At 42.2% G+C, this 16,684-nt stretch overlaps 1 protein-coding gene across 1 annotated transcript in view; it reads left to right on the top strand.

Annotated features, from left to right (window-relative positions):
* The first annotated feature begins 433 nt into the window (after positions 1-433).
* The window catches only part of frmd4ba (FERM domain containing 4Ba), a 50,103-nt gene continuing 33,852 nt past the window's right edge, over positions 434-16,684 (top strand). Inside the window, exon 1 of the mRNA XM_030051967.1 lies at positions 434-581. The gene's annotated coding sequence lies outside the window, so the exon portion shown is untranslated. The remainder of the gene's footprint in view (positions 582-16,684) is intronic.

Here is a 16,684-nt window from a genome sequence, read left to right as displayed (position 1 = left end):
ATTCAAACCTGTCCACCTGCACAAATAAATACATAAATAAACAGATGAAAAATAAATTAATAAATAAAGCTTTTTTGAAACATGTCTGAGATCTGAGACCTCAAATAGAGTTTGTCATAAATGTATGAGTGACTGCTTGACAGTTTAGATGGTAGTGGATATAGTTATAATAACCTGTTTTAACATAACATGTGACATCTTATTGAATTTTATTGACATGCAGCATCAGTGCGTGTGCGTGTGTTTACGCAGCGCTTGTCCATTGGCCAGCTGCCGTGCGCTCGGGCAGGGGCAGAGGGAAATTCATCTGTCCCGTGAATTTGCGGAGGGGAGCAGAGGGGAGGCGGGGTGTGTGAATAGACGGGACTGTGGTGTCAGACAAGGTTGTGATGCCGCCTCGGCAGTTTCCCTTCCTGGACTTCCAGCCCGATCAGTGAGCCCGGAGCCAAGCTTTCACACCAACATATCTCTTCCAGCGAGAGAGGTGGATTTATTTTACCCGCCCGGCGCCGGCTCACACCGTCCGCTCACAGACAATAAGTGGAGTTCACGCCGATCACAACAAAAGGAGTAACGCTAAGGTGAGAGTTGTTTAACTGTCATTCAAACCTGTGTGGTTTACATTCGTAACGTCAAACAGTGAGGTTTTATGATCACCTGCAGAACACAGCGTTAACATTCCCAGCTCCCTTTGATAGAGAGCGCATTTTCTTGCCCCTCTGGACTTTATCCTGCATTGAACTGTTGCCTTATGTGTGTTATCTGCACAGTTTATTGCCATTTTTACCTTTAAACAAGCATGTTTTTTGTAGTCCTACTTTAATGTCCAGTATAACCTGCAAAATAAGAATTCAAATTAGCAATGCTTGTTCTGTACTATAGTTAACCTGTCTCAGGATCTAAAAAAAAATGGCTATCCAAGCCCTGCCATAAGCCTCTGTGTATATCTCATTTACCCAGGGACTGCTGACTAATGACAGCTGGTTGCTTCATTGTTGACATGTCAATATGAGTGTTTTTGTTGGTTACAAACATGTGCTCGAGCTGTTAAAGGTTATCTGCTCGGTCCAAGTACAATGAATCGAGAGCTGTTAACACTTCAGATATACCTGTGATGGATGGTATTGTTTTATCCTCTACTTTTTTTTTTTTTTTTAAGTTCACTCTTCTTTCTTTTCTGGCCTTAGACAGCTCTACACTGTGTGAATATCCTGTTTCCTGGACTAAACAAACAATGGGAGAGAGCAGGCATGTGATATCCTGAGTGGGTCTTGTGTCAGCCCGGACCATGAAAAATAGAATTGGAGGTGGAGCAGGAGGGAAACAAATTAAACTAAAATGAGCGCTTTCAGTGCTGCAAAAATCCTGGGTGGGGAAAATAAACGTAAAAGTAATGTGATCTGGCAAAGCGAGAGAGCTTCTGCTGTACCTTTTTCCCGTCACAAGGTGAACATCGTCACACTTGTGTGGTCAAAGTGGATCTGTCTGACTTGAGGAAACCCAGTAGCATTATCCTTATTACTGATGTAGGACATACGAACAGAACAGGCTTGTAGGTGACAATATTGAATTTGTGCCCTGTGAGAATGAGAGCAACATGTGCTCTTTCTCTCTCTCTGTCTCTCTCCCCCTCTCTCTCTCTGTCTCTCTCACTGGCAAACGCACACATACACAAACTGCAAAGGCAGCGCAGCATTGTGTTGGCTTTAGTCTAGGATGTTCAGTTGCTTTTAATGGGGTCAGCGCTTCCAATTCAATAAAGCTATTAACTGTCACAGAAGATTCCAACGCTGCTGCTGCTCGGCCAGCACAGAGAGGAGTTATTTGCTAATCAGGCTACATTAACGGCCTCATCAACACAAGACAGTCCTTGGTAGGGCGAACAGGATTAAACACAGGAGCCTCTCTGCCCAGGCAAACAAACTGTGAAGCCTGCAGAGGTAAATCCGCATCCAAGTCAGCTGTGAGTGGGACTGTGAACGATGCTGGTGGCATTTTCCCACCTCTCCTCAGAGCCCCTGTTTTGTTCATCAGCGTTTTTAGTGTTTTCTTCCCACACATCCTCATTATAACGTTCTTTATGTACATTTGAACGTGAAGATTGGCAGTTATGTGATACTGTGGTCATACAGGTTCACACAACTACGCTCCTCTGCCAGTAACAAGTTTTCCTGCTCGACAGGTTCTCACAAAAGACTTCTGATAGGAGAAGATGTAAACAGAAATAAATAATAATAGATGCATGCCAATTGTAAGATGTTTCAGTAAGTTCACTCCCTTATACGTATGCTCGATTGATGCACGTTTTGTGGTGTCAGCGTACTTGCCGTTGCTCTTTAAAGGAGTAATCCACAACAGTTTCGTCGAAGTAAATGGCTGTTTTGCAATTCCCTATCACTGACTGATGTAACACAGTTGCGATTCACCCAATGTCAGCTTGATGAAAGCTTTTATGTTTGTGGTTTGAAACGCCCTTTGTCTGGTCTGTCTTTCCTGGGAAAGACACACAGGAAGTGATGCATGTTATGTTCCTGACAGCAGCAATTTAGGTTTGCACACAATAAAAAGAAGGACTGGGTAGTTGGATCGGCCGGCGAAAGCCACCTTGGCTGAACTGAAAAGAGAAGCTCAGAAATTCAAACTCAAAAGGGAAAAGATGTCACAGTGCTGGCCACGGTGATTGACAGGTAGCCTAATCTCTGGGAGGCGAAATGGCACAAAAATGAGTGCTTAGTACCAAAGATATCACCAGGATCAGAAATGTAGAGATCGCACGGATTGTTTAAAGCGTGTAAACAGGCACACACTACACTTACTACTCGAGTTAATTTTCATCATCCACCTAATGTAGGTTCATGCATCAGGGCAGTTCTAGTTTTGCCTGTTTTAATGTGTGTTTGTGGGTCAGCGGTAATCTATAGGCTTAGCAGTGGAAATCAATTCAGATCTATGTCCAGAGGGGACATCTGAGTTAAGAAGCGGAGGTAAAGAAGTAAAGCGGGCCAGTTTGATGGACGTGTCAGCTGTGTGTTTGTGGCAGAGGTTCCAAGTTTCATAAAATGGGGCAATCAAGTAAGATTTAGTCCAAAAAGGTGTTTTCACAATAAGGTGAAAAGAGAGAGAGAGAGAGAGAGAGAGAGGGATAAATACAATAGGGAGGTTATCAGTTCAATCTGTTTGTCCTGGTTGTCAGATAGCACTCTGCGTGTCCTCAGTGCCCTATGTAACACAAACATGCTTCACACTGCCAGTTGTGTCAACAGGAATCTGTTCCTCACTGGCTGTGAACCAACACAGAAACGCTCATGCAGTACATCTCGTGGCCTTTTCCTTGTTTCATGTCTGCTTTTGTCCCTGCAGACAGGACATCCTGAGTAAAACAATTTGTCTGGCCTTTATTTTCGCTTCTCGCAAAACTCAGACTCTGAAATATCCCACATTCGCTGAACGTGCAAACATTTAGGATTCCCACATGCAAGTTTTGGGAAAATACCACTTGGAAAACAATTTTGTTTTTGATTTCTGAATGGCTGTACTTGGTCTTTTATGAGGGACTGGTTTGAATAATGATGTTTAGTGGCTCATGTACCTTCCCTTCAGTGTTGTTCTGTTTATTTCCCTTTAGAATTACCCAGAAAACATTTGAGTTAAGCCTGGGGTAGGACTCTCAGCTCGTGGCCAATTCCTCTGGGAGCCCGTTTCCATATCATTTAGATGAAAGATACAAGCTCCAATCTGTTTAAGGATGGAGGCTTGCCAGTTTTGTGAGCAAATTCCCTTCAAAATGCAGTCCTTAAGCCCTTTTCCTTATGAATTATTTAGAGGATGGACACAAGGATGGATTTATAGATCATCCATCTGTAGCAGTGGCCATTGACTAGGGCACTTCACAGTAAATGCCCTTTTTCCCAGGGGAATATTAGGGGGATATTTGTCACAATTCCAACATTGCGGTATTTACACCACTACAACAGCCTTAAACAAAGTGGGTGGCACCCTTGGTCAGGGATACATCCATATTTATCCAACATGAGGACAGCTGATTTATGGAAAATGCGGATGATAAACAACGCCTTTATGCTTTCTCCATTCCCCATTCCCCACCAGCAATCTTTTCTCTGTTTTCTAACCAAGACATCAACATGTGCTGCTTATGTGCAGCTTTGATACTCATGCTTTGAAAAGGTGGCTGCACAACAGCTTTTTATGTATTTGAGTTGTAATTAGTTGCCGAAACCCCAACAGCACAATAAAATTGAGTTAAAAAAAAAATAGCAATCCCTCACAATTATGAAAATTCAGCTACATGGAAGCTGCATAATTTAACTCTGGGAATTATCCCTGGACTGATGACCTCTCAAGGGTGTTTCCCTGCCTTTTGCACAGTGCATGCTGGGTTCAACTCCAGCCTTGTCCTTTGTCTTTGACTTCCTTACAGGTCACAACAAGCCATAGAAATGACATGATTATTACTACAGATTATTATTACAGTCATTCATGTAGGTGAGGAAAGAAGGTTAGGATAAGTTCCAAGACTTTAATCACATTTACGTTTCAAATGGTGCTAAAGATGCTCATGTTAAAGCCTATTAAGTCCAAGCATAGTTTAAACTCAAGTAATATCAGTTTACCCACCTTATTTTTAGAATTTAATCATCGCTGTTATGGAAACTCGTGCTATGTGTCATAGTGAATAGCATTTAAGTCGCAATACAGGAGGGAAGGTTTTTTTAAAAGAACGGTCCCCAGATGAAGTGCCTTTGTCCATTCAACACACATGGAGGCAGCTAGCGCAACTTCATGACCGCCATGAAAATGAAAATAACTGAAGTCAATGTACGGTGCTTTGTACAGTTCCAAAAGGGTTAAAACATTATAACAAAATGACGGCATACACCTTTTGAGGCATGATCTCTGTCATTCGTAGCCAAATGTTTGCATCTTGAGTGGGAAGGACTTGTATGTACACTGTTATTTAGCACAAATCTTCACTTCAGCATTTCAGGGAAAAATAGTTCATACTAATATACCCAAGCCTTGCACAATCTATTCTCTTTGACGAGAACAAAGAAAAATGGATATAAATAATCCTAAATACGTTTGGAGTGTAAGTTTGTCTTTTTCCCCTTATAGTGATCACCAACTAGATGCCCTCGCCACCCACATTTTTATTTATTGGGACATCACTGTTGATAAGACTCCCAAAATCACGATCAGAATAGATCGAGGCACCACAGGTCAGAAAGAGAGAGCAGATCTGGTTTATCGAATCCAAGGAGGGGGGGAAGACGGCTCTATCTGCAATTCTACGTCTAGCAGGTTTGGCACGGTTTTTCCAAGGCTGCCTCCTAGTGGGTTCATTACCGCAGGCAGTTGCTGTGGAGGGAGACGTGAACTACGGGCTGTAATTCCCCACAGACCCAACTGCAACGGCAGAATTGCACTCTGGAGCAGCATATCCCTTCTTTTGTTTACGTTAGTCTCCTCCTCTGTGTCTCTCAGACACGGGTGGAATTGCTCTGAGGCTGAGAAAATGAAAATAACAACAAAGAAAAGCCCTCTACCACCTTTTTCTCTGTCTGCCTGGCTGTGGATACACTGCTGTTGGTTTGCCCAGGAGTTGTTGGAAGAGGGAGAGGGGGTCATCCTCCCTGTAATTATCCCGCCTGTGTGTTTCTCCCTCCATCCATCCATCTCTCTCTCTCTCTCTCGCCCGTAATCACTCTCCATTTCTTCCTATTTTCCCGTCAAATACACACCGCAGAGGCACACACAGATACAAGCACACACCCGGAGAGCTGTGTGGTTATTATTTAGAGGAGATGCTTGAAAATCTGAATGATAATGGCCAACGAGAGACTCCCTACACAAAAGTGTGTGTGTGTGAGGGGTTGATAGGGATGGTGGATATGGACTGAAAGGGCCTTAGTTGCTATTATTTCCCTCTCAGGCACGAATAGAGAGGTACATGGTGTCGAGAGTGGAAAACAGCCGTGCTCCTGGGGCAGACGTACCCCACAGCCTTGGATCCACAGTAATCAATATTGCTCGGCGGTTAAAACCCCATGTGAGTGGTTCACACGTTTAGCGCCAGCGGGGATAGAGGCATGGCAAAGAGACAATACCGGAGACTTCTATGTGAATATGTGATATTTTGAGTCTCAGCCTCCCTCCGACCCTCCCCCTCACCCTCTCATCTCAACCCTAAAGTGATTTCCGGGTTCTTTATTGAGTTGGACTGCTAGATTATTTCTTCTCGGGGCCTCTGTGTGCTAATTTTAGTCAGGTGATATTGCCAATACTGCTGGTGGATTTACGGTGTGGGTGTCAGTTGAGTGTTATGTGGTAGACAATGGAGATTATAGGTGCTGTCCCACCAGAGCTTACCATTCATCATTAATGGAGTGTTATGTGAGCCTCGTCTTTTACTGGGTTAATACACGAGACCCCCCACCATCCCTACCAAAACGGTTAGTCAGACACTGAGGCTTGAACACCTGCACAGACACACACAGCCAGGACTGTGAATATTTGGCTTAAAAGAGATTCAGTTTGATTCATAGTTCAACAGTTGTTGATTCAATTTAGGAACCTTTTTTATTTTCTTATTTTTTGCGAGGAGTGAGTCAGTTTGGTTCAAGTCTGCAAACCACATTTCAGTGCAGTGATTCAGTTCAGCAATTCTATCCAAAATTGTTTATCTATTAAATAAACACATGAAATAATTTAAGACTATCTTTTTCATTCTGAATTGTGAAAAAAGACAGATTTAGTTAAAGGAGCAGTTCACCCAAAATACACAGAAAAAACAATATTTCCCTTTTACTCCTAGTGCAGAATATCTATCCAGATAGTTTGTGTGTGATTTAGAGAGGTTTCTAGTCTACCTCAACTTTTCCTGTCTCTCCAATGAGTATGAATTAGAGGCAGATAGATACAGTTTCCTAATGTTGTTTAGCAGGGAATAATTTTGTTCTGAGCTCAACAAAACAGTGTCTATTGCATGGGGGTGCTGGGAGACAGGGAATGTTGACCTTTGTATTATTTTTTTCAACAAAAGAAAGAACCCATTGTCGACCAAAACCAATGAAATTCCAGGTGAATTTCATTTTGATCCAAGTCAAAGTTGGAGTGATTAATTCTATTTAATTTTTTTTTAGCATATCACTGCAGTTTAATTTATTATATTTAAGCGATGCATCGATGCAGTGAATGAATTGTTAGACCCCTTCCAGATATTTCTCACCACTCGACTCGGATCCCTGCAGATTAGAAAGCAGGCATCCAGCTGCAGTCACCTTCACCACTGCAGCCTGGGAGAGGGAGACAAGAAAAAGGAGGAGGAGGAGGAGGCAGCGAGTGGGGAGGGGCTGGAAGTCATTATCACCTGGCCCATGGACCAGAACCAAGCACCCTGCTGTCCGATCTCTGTGACCGCGACAGAGGGCTATTCAGAAAGACCATGTGTTACCTGTGAGCAGAGAGAGCAGTGATGGAACAGGAAAATTAAGGCAGTTTGGCCTTGGTGATTCAGTGAGAAGGGAACACCGTCTGAGGAAACCCTCTAATGTCATAGAAAAACAGATTTCTTTTGATCTCGCGGTCTTCTCTATATTGCATTGTGTGGTTAAGAGGCTCGGGCCGCTTCCGGTTTGGTTAATAGAGGGGATATCCTATTAGCATGACTGTACAGTCGGTACAACCTTTCACCTACTACACGCTATTGTAACAGCAGCAAACACGGCTCAAATAGCAGGAGTGGTCACGTTAACAGGAGCGACTGGGGCCCCCTCATGTCAGCATTCATAAACACAACAACTAAAGGTGTCCATCAGCAACATTAGTCCCTCACAGCTCCATTTCTATGGCCTGTTGCCTCGGATGTTACACTGTAGTCAATCAATGACATTGATTGGTTGCAGGGTAAATGAATGATGTCAGGTCAGTGTTGATTTTAGTTGGTGTTAATGTGACTCCGACACAGGGGGAAAGATGATATGGTGGCAGCGTGTTAAAAGCTACACCATAAGCAGAGTTGTAACAGGTGTCAGCGACACTGGGCGGTAATGGCCATTGTTCCCAGGGGAATACAATAGAAAATAGGGGTTTGGTAAAAGAAAATGAATGTCCTTGTTAGTATCTGAGAAATGGCTTTGTTGAGCTCTGGTGTTCAGATGTGTCCTTTTGACAGATTGTAATTTTAGTTATACAAACATTTCTTAATGGGACACCTGTTCTTGAAATAATTTTAGACAGCAAACCGGTGACATGTTATTGTAAAATGCCCCTCATTTCCATTCCCATCTCTGGAAATGGAAATATCCATCCCCACTTTTGGGGATGGAAATGAATTCCTTATAAATTGCTACTGTGACACATCTTGCCACAGCTCACCATGTGCTTGAATAAAGAGATAAAGAATTTGTTGAATCTCTAAAGATCTGAAATTTTCTTTGGCTATGTAAATTCCTGTTAGATTTAGAAATGATAAATGAAATTAAAAACAATAGGGAGTCACCTGAAGACCTTTGTGCTTAATCTTGTTGTGGTGTGGGTGAAATTGTTTGATGTGCTACTGGCTTACAACAGTCCAACAGTGCACTATTTTACCATGTGTGTAACTGACTGAAATTACCAATGCATGGATAAAAATCATATTACTGACATCCTCTGGCCATACTTATGCCAGCTGGAGAGGGCTTACAGTCCATTTGGTTGACGACGCTCTGAATATCGACAGACTAAAACAACTAGGAGTGTAACAACATTAGCTAGTTGCATCAGCAAGGGGACGGCATCTAGTTCTGCAAAATGAAACAAAGCATTTCACTGAGAGCAGAGGTGTGTATTCCCTTTGATCATGTTAGTTGGAGATCCAGTTTGGTATGAGTAACTATAGGTAGGAAATTTAGCTGCTTAAGGTCATTGCACCACCTCTCTGCCAGACATACTTAAAGATAGATTAATTTGAGCTTTGGAGTGTGGCGTTCTGAAATAATATGATATAATTATATGATCTTATGATGAATTTAGTGATTTATTCACTGAAAAAATTGTAATTAAATCTTGTGATTTACAGGCAGGCACCTTATGTTTGCTTAAAGTACAGTTAAATACATAGTTGCACTTTAGGCATATATCGTGGAATTATATTTCGTGTCTGATGTATGGATGGAGATAAACCTCAGAGGGCGGAGCCAAAGAACCACAGTTTTTTATTGAACAAATGACCTTACTGGCAAACTTGAAAAGCAAAGAGCTCTGGTCTAGTATAGCACATAAAGCTGTGGGCTAGTATGACTAGTTTAAACTTGGAAGTTCAGCTAGGCTAACATGGTAATCTATAACTTATTATGGCTGAATGTATCTTTCCAGTTCAAGTGCACCAGACTTTGTAATCTCAACTCTTACCTGCCTTTTCTGTGTTCTTCGCTCAGAACCAGAAATCCATTGATTTGCCCATTGAGGTTTAACTGAACCAAAGAGATTACTTTGTCCTTCAGACCCACTCTTCCTCGAAAAAATGTTCTTATAACTAAAACTCGTTTTCTGTGTATTCACTTCATTCATTTGGTGTCTTTTGTTCACAATAAAATACTGAAAATATTCCATCAACAGCATAGCAGATATATGGTCCTTGTACGTTTTCAGTACAAGGACAAACATGATGGTGTTAACTGTAAAATTATTGAATTAGACGTTCCAGTTAGAGTAAAGCGAGAACAGATGCTCCGCTCTGAGTGCCTTTGCTTTGGTCCACACACACAGCACTTATAAATCCCCATTTGACTCCCTGTGAACTCACCTTCCTTTCAAATCAAGGCACCTCTTGAAATCACTGTGACAGAGCTGGAACCTGAGAGAGTTTTCAGCCCGCTGCAAAGGACTCTGTGTTTCATACAGTGGGACAAAAATAGAGGGTTTCTGCCGTATTGGTGGCTTAATACTGACAGGACAGTGGCAGGTCATCCTCTGAGACTGCTCTCTGTGTCTGCAAGAGAATCTAAACCACTAGTTTTGCAGTCTATATAGCATAGAGACTGGTAAAGTGCAGTTTTCAACATAATTCTGGATATGTTGCGATTGCTTGTGCATGCTTTGTCTGATTAGATAAAGCCATGTAATTGATCTGATTATGTAGTCAGCAAATGGGATTGACATCAATAAGCCAAAGGGTCTCATTGTATTATCTTCCAGCAGCTATCAGTTGCCAAAACTCATGTAATTGGTGATTATATCTCCAAAATGGGATTCAGGCACTTAATTGTGTCTGCATTCTGGGTGAACGACATGATTTAATCGAAGAGAACCATAAATCTTGTAAGATTTTTGGGTTGATATACAGTATGTACAGACACAGTCAGTGCTGTTGGATAAAAAAAAAAAAAAAAACAGGCTAGTGTATTGATGTTAGAGAATGTCCCCAGTACTAAAACAGCATGCCAAGAGCCACATGCAGCATCAGAAATAATACAAAAGTGAACTGATTTCTGCCGTTTCACAGATGAGATGTCTCTCTGGCGGATCAGATCTCAGGTCATTTTTTTTTCCCACTGAGTCTGATCTAGTGATCTAATTAGACTCTATTATAAGAGTTATGGATCAGTTTGTCGTTTGGAATTATGTTATTGGCTAATGCGTAAAGTTTGGTGTCATATTCAATTTTGGCTGTGAAATTTCAGCTCCTGTGCTGCGGAGTTTAACATCAACATTGACCTGTTTTCCTCTGGGTCCCCACACACCCTCCCTTGGGTATCATTCAAATAATGGATGGAAATTGGACACATGATGGTGGTAATTCATTTATGTTTGTCCTACAGGGTTGTAATTCATCTACATTTACAGAACAAGGGCAATATAATTTCCCAACATAGCTCTGATTGAAAACAGCACCCACTTGTTTGTCAAAGTGACAGTGGCACAAAATGTGCTAATGTCTCTCCGTGGCTGTATTTACAAGAGAGGAAACCCATATATGTAAGTGTTCTAAAACATGAGTGAACTATGTTGGTTTGCTGTTTGGCCATCGCATGACAGATGACTTAGTCATGAAAGATAAATGGAAATGGGAAACATGCTGATGCTCTGTAAATATCTCATACTCGGCCTCTCGTGGATGAATCTGCAACCCAGGTCTGCATTTATCATGTATTTCAGGCATATAATCAGTACATGAGAAGTGACACGTCTTCGCAAACCATACATTTTAAAATCCTCCTTTGATTCTTTTCCCTCCTCCCTATAATTTAAATCCCCTCATTCGCCTCAAGGCTCATTACAGCCCATCTCTGGTGGTTTCCCTTCCCCTCCCCCCTCCTCTGCTTCATCTCTATTGCTTTCTCTTTGTCTCAGTTTGGACGCCCGTGGAGATGTTAAGAAAAGCCATTCATATTCTCCAACTCTCACACATGATAGTGAAAACTGACTGCGGCTACAATCACCCAAAGTCCCTCGGGGCAAGTTTTGATGCGGGCAGACAGCGTGCGGCTGCTGGCTGACACCACATCCTCTGTCCAGAGCCATGACCCCTCCCCTACTCCCCACCCACTTCCATGCAGCCCCCCCTCAGACCTCCTCCTCCTCATAGCATCTGGGTTATACACACACATGGTTTGTCATGGTTCGTGGCCTCCAATGTGCCCCTGAGCACCGTCCCGCACAGTAAGAGGAGCTGGCCCCAAATCCCCAGCCAACAACAGACAAGCCAGTGGGCCAATGGTGGCAGACTGAAGCCTCAGGCCTTCGCCTCGCCCCTTCGCTTTTTTTCCCCCTCTCTTTCTGCCCCCCTGCCAGGCTACACAAAGCCAGGCCTGACTGTACCGCCCAAACACACACAAAAACCTTTTCTTTTACTCCATTCATTCACCAACTGGAGCTTTATCACATGGCTTTAATTGGGTATAATTGAGATGTCTTGTGGTTTTAAACAGATGCAGTGACAATTTCAGTCAAGATACATAATGGGGACCTCTCACTTGCAGACACGGTTGTTAAATTTGCAGGCCTCGGGTTAGACATCTCTTAAAAATCTGAAGCTCCTTCTCTGTTGATTTAATGCTGGCAGTGAAGGGTGAGATACCATTCTGTGTAGGGGGAGTGTGAACGATGGCGAGATCAGAGGGACTACATGATATTTCATTCTGTAGACACTCATACACACAAGGCATCCAGCAGCAAAGCCCATGTAAAGGTGGAACATATTCTATGCATGGCCAGAAATGATTCACGTTCATGTTTTATGAAATTATTTTTTAATCTGTTCATGCATCTTTTATGACTACAAATCATCCACCAATTGAGTGTCATGATTTCTGACAGCCTTGTCCACCTGCGCCATTTCCAACTGGCTGACAGGAAACTTGCCAGTCAAGGGAGGATATCATCCTGGGAGGCAAGGGCAGTGAAAATGAGAGAAGACTAGGGATAAGGGTGCAAGTCTTTGGCTTAACATACCTAGAATAACTAACACAACAATTCAGTCCATTACTTTTAGCCAAAATTTTACTTTATTGACAAAAAGTTGCAATTTATAGTATTTCTGTTAGATCACCACACCTTTAGGCGTATGGTTTTTTTCGACTCTTAAGTCAGCACAATCAGTTTCTATGAATTGTTTCATATGAAAAGCAGTTCATCGCCGCTTTTGATTACTAATAATATTAGGCCTAACTGACTTTCTCACAAACAGGACAAAGGCATCTTGTTGCTGCTTTGCACAGCCCTCACAGAACAATGGCAAAAGCCTCATTCAGCTCTTTGTGTTGAACTGATTTTAATTAAAAAGGAATAACTCAAATTCTGAGTCAGTGCAGTGTTTTCAAGCCCGCAAACTGAATCATGGCCTGAACCCGGAGATGCAAACCAAACCATGAAAACGGTGAACAGATACAGCCCTTGACTGTCTGGTGTGTGTGTGTGTGTGTGTTTCTTGTATTGTACAGTATGTGTTCCAGTCAGCCTGTCAGCTGCAGTCTCTGTATGTGGCGTGGCTCGTCAGCTGTGTGGCCGTGTGGGTGACAGCTGTTTCTCAGCCCTGCTCCGGCTCTGTTACTTTCGGTGGGAGGCCTTCTCCTTTTAGACAATTAATCTACCACTTACTGTACATGGAAATTGCCATCCCTTTGAAATGAGCCTGGGGACAGGGAGCTGTGATGATCTTGGCAGTGCGGCTGCCCCTGTCGTGCCCTGCCTTGTATTCTCAACAGAACCAGGCCTATTAATACTGAACTTCTGGGACTGAGCAGAGCAAGGGGATAAACTGTAACAGGCAGACAGCCCTTATTCTCATTTAACTTTCAGTCCCAGCCCTGCAAGTTAAATGAGATGCTGATAGTACGAGAAAGGGCATGGCATTGACATGTAGGTAATAGCAAGGCCCTCAAGATAAGGCATAATTTACCACAGTTTCCATCACTGAATTTCCTTTTTTTTTTTTTTTTGGTCCCGCAGGGTGGTATGGCTGTAGAGTGGTATTTCTCCATCTGCTGGTGATAAAGGAGCATTGCAGCATTCACTCTAAAAGGACGTACCAGCCTCGTTTGCTTTCCCACCACTGTTGATTGTACTTAATTTGAGGAGAAAGTACGACAAAAGCTTGTGAAGTGGCCTGCTGCGATCATGGGAAGCGAAGAGCAGGCCTCGAAATAAGCCTTGTCTTGTGTGCAGTGGGTGAGTCAGGCAGTGAAATGTTTACTGGAGTGACTTCAGAGGGGGTGACAGGCCGGGATGTGAGGTCATGCTGTTTACGGTCGCAGTGCCAGGCTGGGGAGACAGGGAGAGGTGGTGATAGGGGTGAGGAAGCATTCATGTAGACCGACTCTGACAGTTAGCCGGGCCGTGGACGCTGCCTGTGCCTCGAAGCTGTCAAATTTTGTCCTTATATCTCAAAAATTGAAAGCAAAGTTTGTTTGACTTTATTGAGTATAAAATTTGTGTTATTAAATCATCCAGGAGGTTGCTGCGTGAAAAATATAAATCTGAGGTTATAGAACTGATTTAAATAGACAGCAGCACTGGACCATATATTGATATTATATTGTTATCAGTATTATATGATATGAGGCTATAGTGTCTGATTTGGAAATTATAATATTGTGCTATGGCATATGTGTTGTCTTTCCCTGATTTTAAATTAAAAGGATGCAATATTCTGACCTGATTACACTGTTGTGCCGTACTATTATTTACCTGTTTGGTTATCATATCCACATTACTTATGACTGTTATTTAAATATCTTTTGTGTGTAAATAGCTTTTGAAAGCACCAGCAGTCATCCCGTCAATGTTCTCCAGCCCAAACAGAGAGTTGGGATTGTTTTAAAGACACAATATTGCATACTAAGGATGAAATCCACCTTTTAAGACTGTTGCAGACAATAGAAAGAATACCACTCCAACACGGCTTTTCCAAATGACAAGATGAAGTAATTTATTGGAATGGATGTTTGGGACTTTCCGCCCTGGCTATGAACAGCTACAACTGTGTCTTTTCAGCTGGAGTGTGGATACTTTCAGACAGAGGTCTGGAGGATTAAAAACACTGGTTACTTCTTTCAGACTTGCTGCAGACAGTCAGTGCTCGCTCTCCCCCAGGGCGTCCTGTCTCTCAGCAGACTTCCACAGACTGATGCTGGCCGAGGTCTCGTCCCTGCTTACATCTTCACCCCAAAAAAAACTCAGTGTAGAGCGTGGATATCAGCTGGGATTATCTGCCGCCTGCAGGCATGTGTGAGTGTGTGTGTGTGTGTGTGTGTGTGTGTGTGTGTGCATGACTCCAGAGACGATGCCTGCATGACTTTATGTTGTGAAAACACTCTTAGCATTTTCTTACTCTTGAAGGAATCATCTGACTACACTGAGAAAAAAAAAATCAATATTAACAAGTTACCTCGTCTATTTTTGAGCCTCAAAATATTATTACAGAAGTAGCCGATGGATTGAGATAGTCTCAATTTTTCCCAGTGTCGTAGTGCTATTTTTAACAGTGGGGGAGTGCGACTCCCGCCTAGCAACCCCTCCCAACCCTGAGAAAGTGCACTAATGTGTTACATCTTAAATTATGTGATTACTACTCTGTATGAAGTGAACACATACCAACACACACACACAAAAAAAATTGTTGTGTTTATGTATGTGCTCTAAAACATTTTAATACATTTTTTTAAAATGTTTATTGATTTGAAATAAAAGAGAGGGGAGAAATTACATTAAAAATACCTATTTATTTTGCAGAACAACAATAGAACAATACTTACTTGCCTTTTCTTTAAACCCTGTGTCTTTTCAACGGACACGGCAAATATCAACATGCTGTCATAAATCTATCTCTTCCAGTGACATAAAGTTGAATAATTCAAAAAGTATAAAGGATATGATAAAAAAAATGGAGTTATGCCAGGAATGTGCTATGTAATTATGAAAGAGTTGTAGGAGCTGAAAAATGTGCTGAATCAGCAGAAAATCACCAAAAGTGAAGGGATTTAATAGGGCCAAAAAATATGACTTTTAAATTTAAGTCGTGACACAAAACTACAATAAGGTTGCCTGAGCTGAATGTGTTAAAGTTTGAATGATGTCAGTAGCTTAAACGGGTCAAACGTGATAGAAGAAAAATTTGGTGGATAACAGAAGAGTGTATGATTGTGTTGCCTCGCTGAAGCACATTAATAAAGAGAAGGAAAAAAAGTGCATGAAACCACCATGCTAATGAGGTCCTTGGTTAACAAAATGATAACACTGTTACAGTAACTACAGTTTAGCACCAGGGACAGTGGACGGAGCTGACAACAACTGCCACGTCTGGGTAGAAATCTGGCGGTTCATCTGATTTGCGCAGGCTTATCAGATCGACAAATTGGATTATTTCTGTGGTCATAATTCAATGAATTCCGGCATTTATCAACCGCACCCTCTGCACAGGCGGACTTTTATTTTGAAAATGTTTATATTTCAGTGGTCTGTGAAATTTCAGGCTTTTTAATCATTATTATGAGGACTTTTTCCCCAAATGGGCCTTTCGAGAGGATTGTTGATTTTACTCATTGTAAGCACATTTCAAATCAAATGAATCAACACTCAAACACTGCAGTTCTGTTGTAAACATGAGGTTATTTGAAATCTTTGGCCATAATCCGAAAAACAGTGCATGTTCCCAGTGTGCATCAGCTTGTTTCAAGACATTTCTCATTCTCCATGTTGACCGACTGAAGTGTTGATATGAACTGCTGCACGCATCAGAGATATGTGTGACCCAGTGTGGACACACACACACGCTGCTTTCACGCTGACACGTGTGTGTGGTTAAGAGCGGCCTGTGTCCACCACATGTGTGGCTGTGTCGCCTGTTGTTGCTCGAGGCAGCTGGCCTTGCACATGTGTCTGTGCATGTTCCTCATGGTTAGTTAGATACGACGCTCCCTCTATTGCTCTGAGAATAACTTCAAAATGCCTCTCTGATGAGCGCTGCCCTCCAGAAATAGATCCATCCAGTTCTTGCTAAGCCCTAATGCTCAGATTATAACATCACTGCTACGTAATGTCATCATGTTGTCTCGCTTTTTATTATATAAATTGAATGTTTGAAAATAACAGCAGTTGTCATGCTCAGGATGAAATAGGTCCTCTGGCTTGGTTTTGAGTATAGCAACAGCACGAACACATGTTGGTATTTTCAGCCAAAATCTGT

Source organism: Myripristis murdjan, chromosome 5, assembly GCF_902150065.1.
Source record: "Myripristis murdjan chromosome 5, fMyrMur1.1, whole genome shotgun sequence".
Taxonomy (NCBI): Eukaryota; Metazoa; Chordata; class Actinopteri; order Holocentriformes; family Holocentridae; genus Myripristis; species Myripristis murdjan.
The sequence above is the reverse complement of the archived record's forward strand: the minus strand, read 5'-3'. Positions and strand labels throughout refer to the sequence as shown.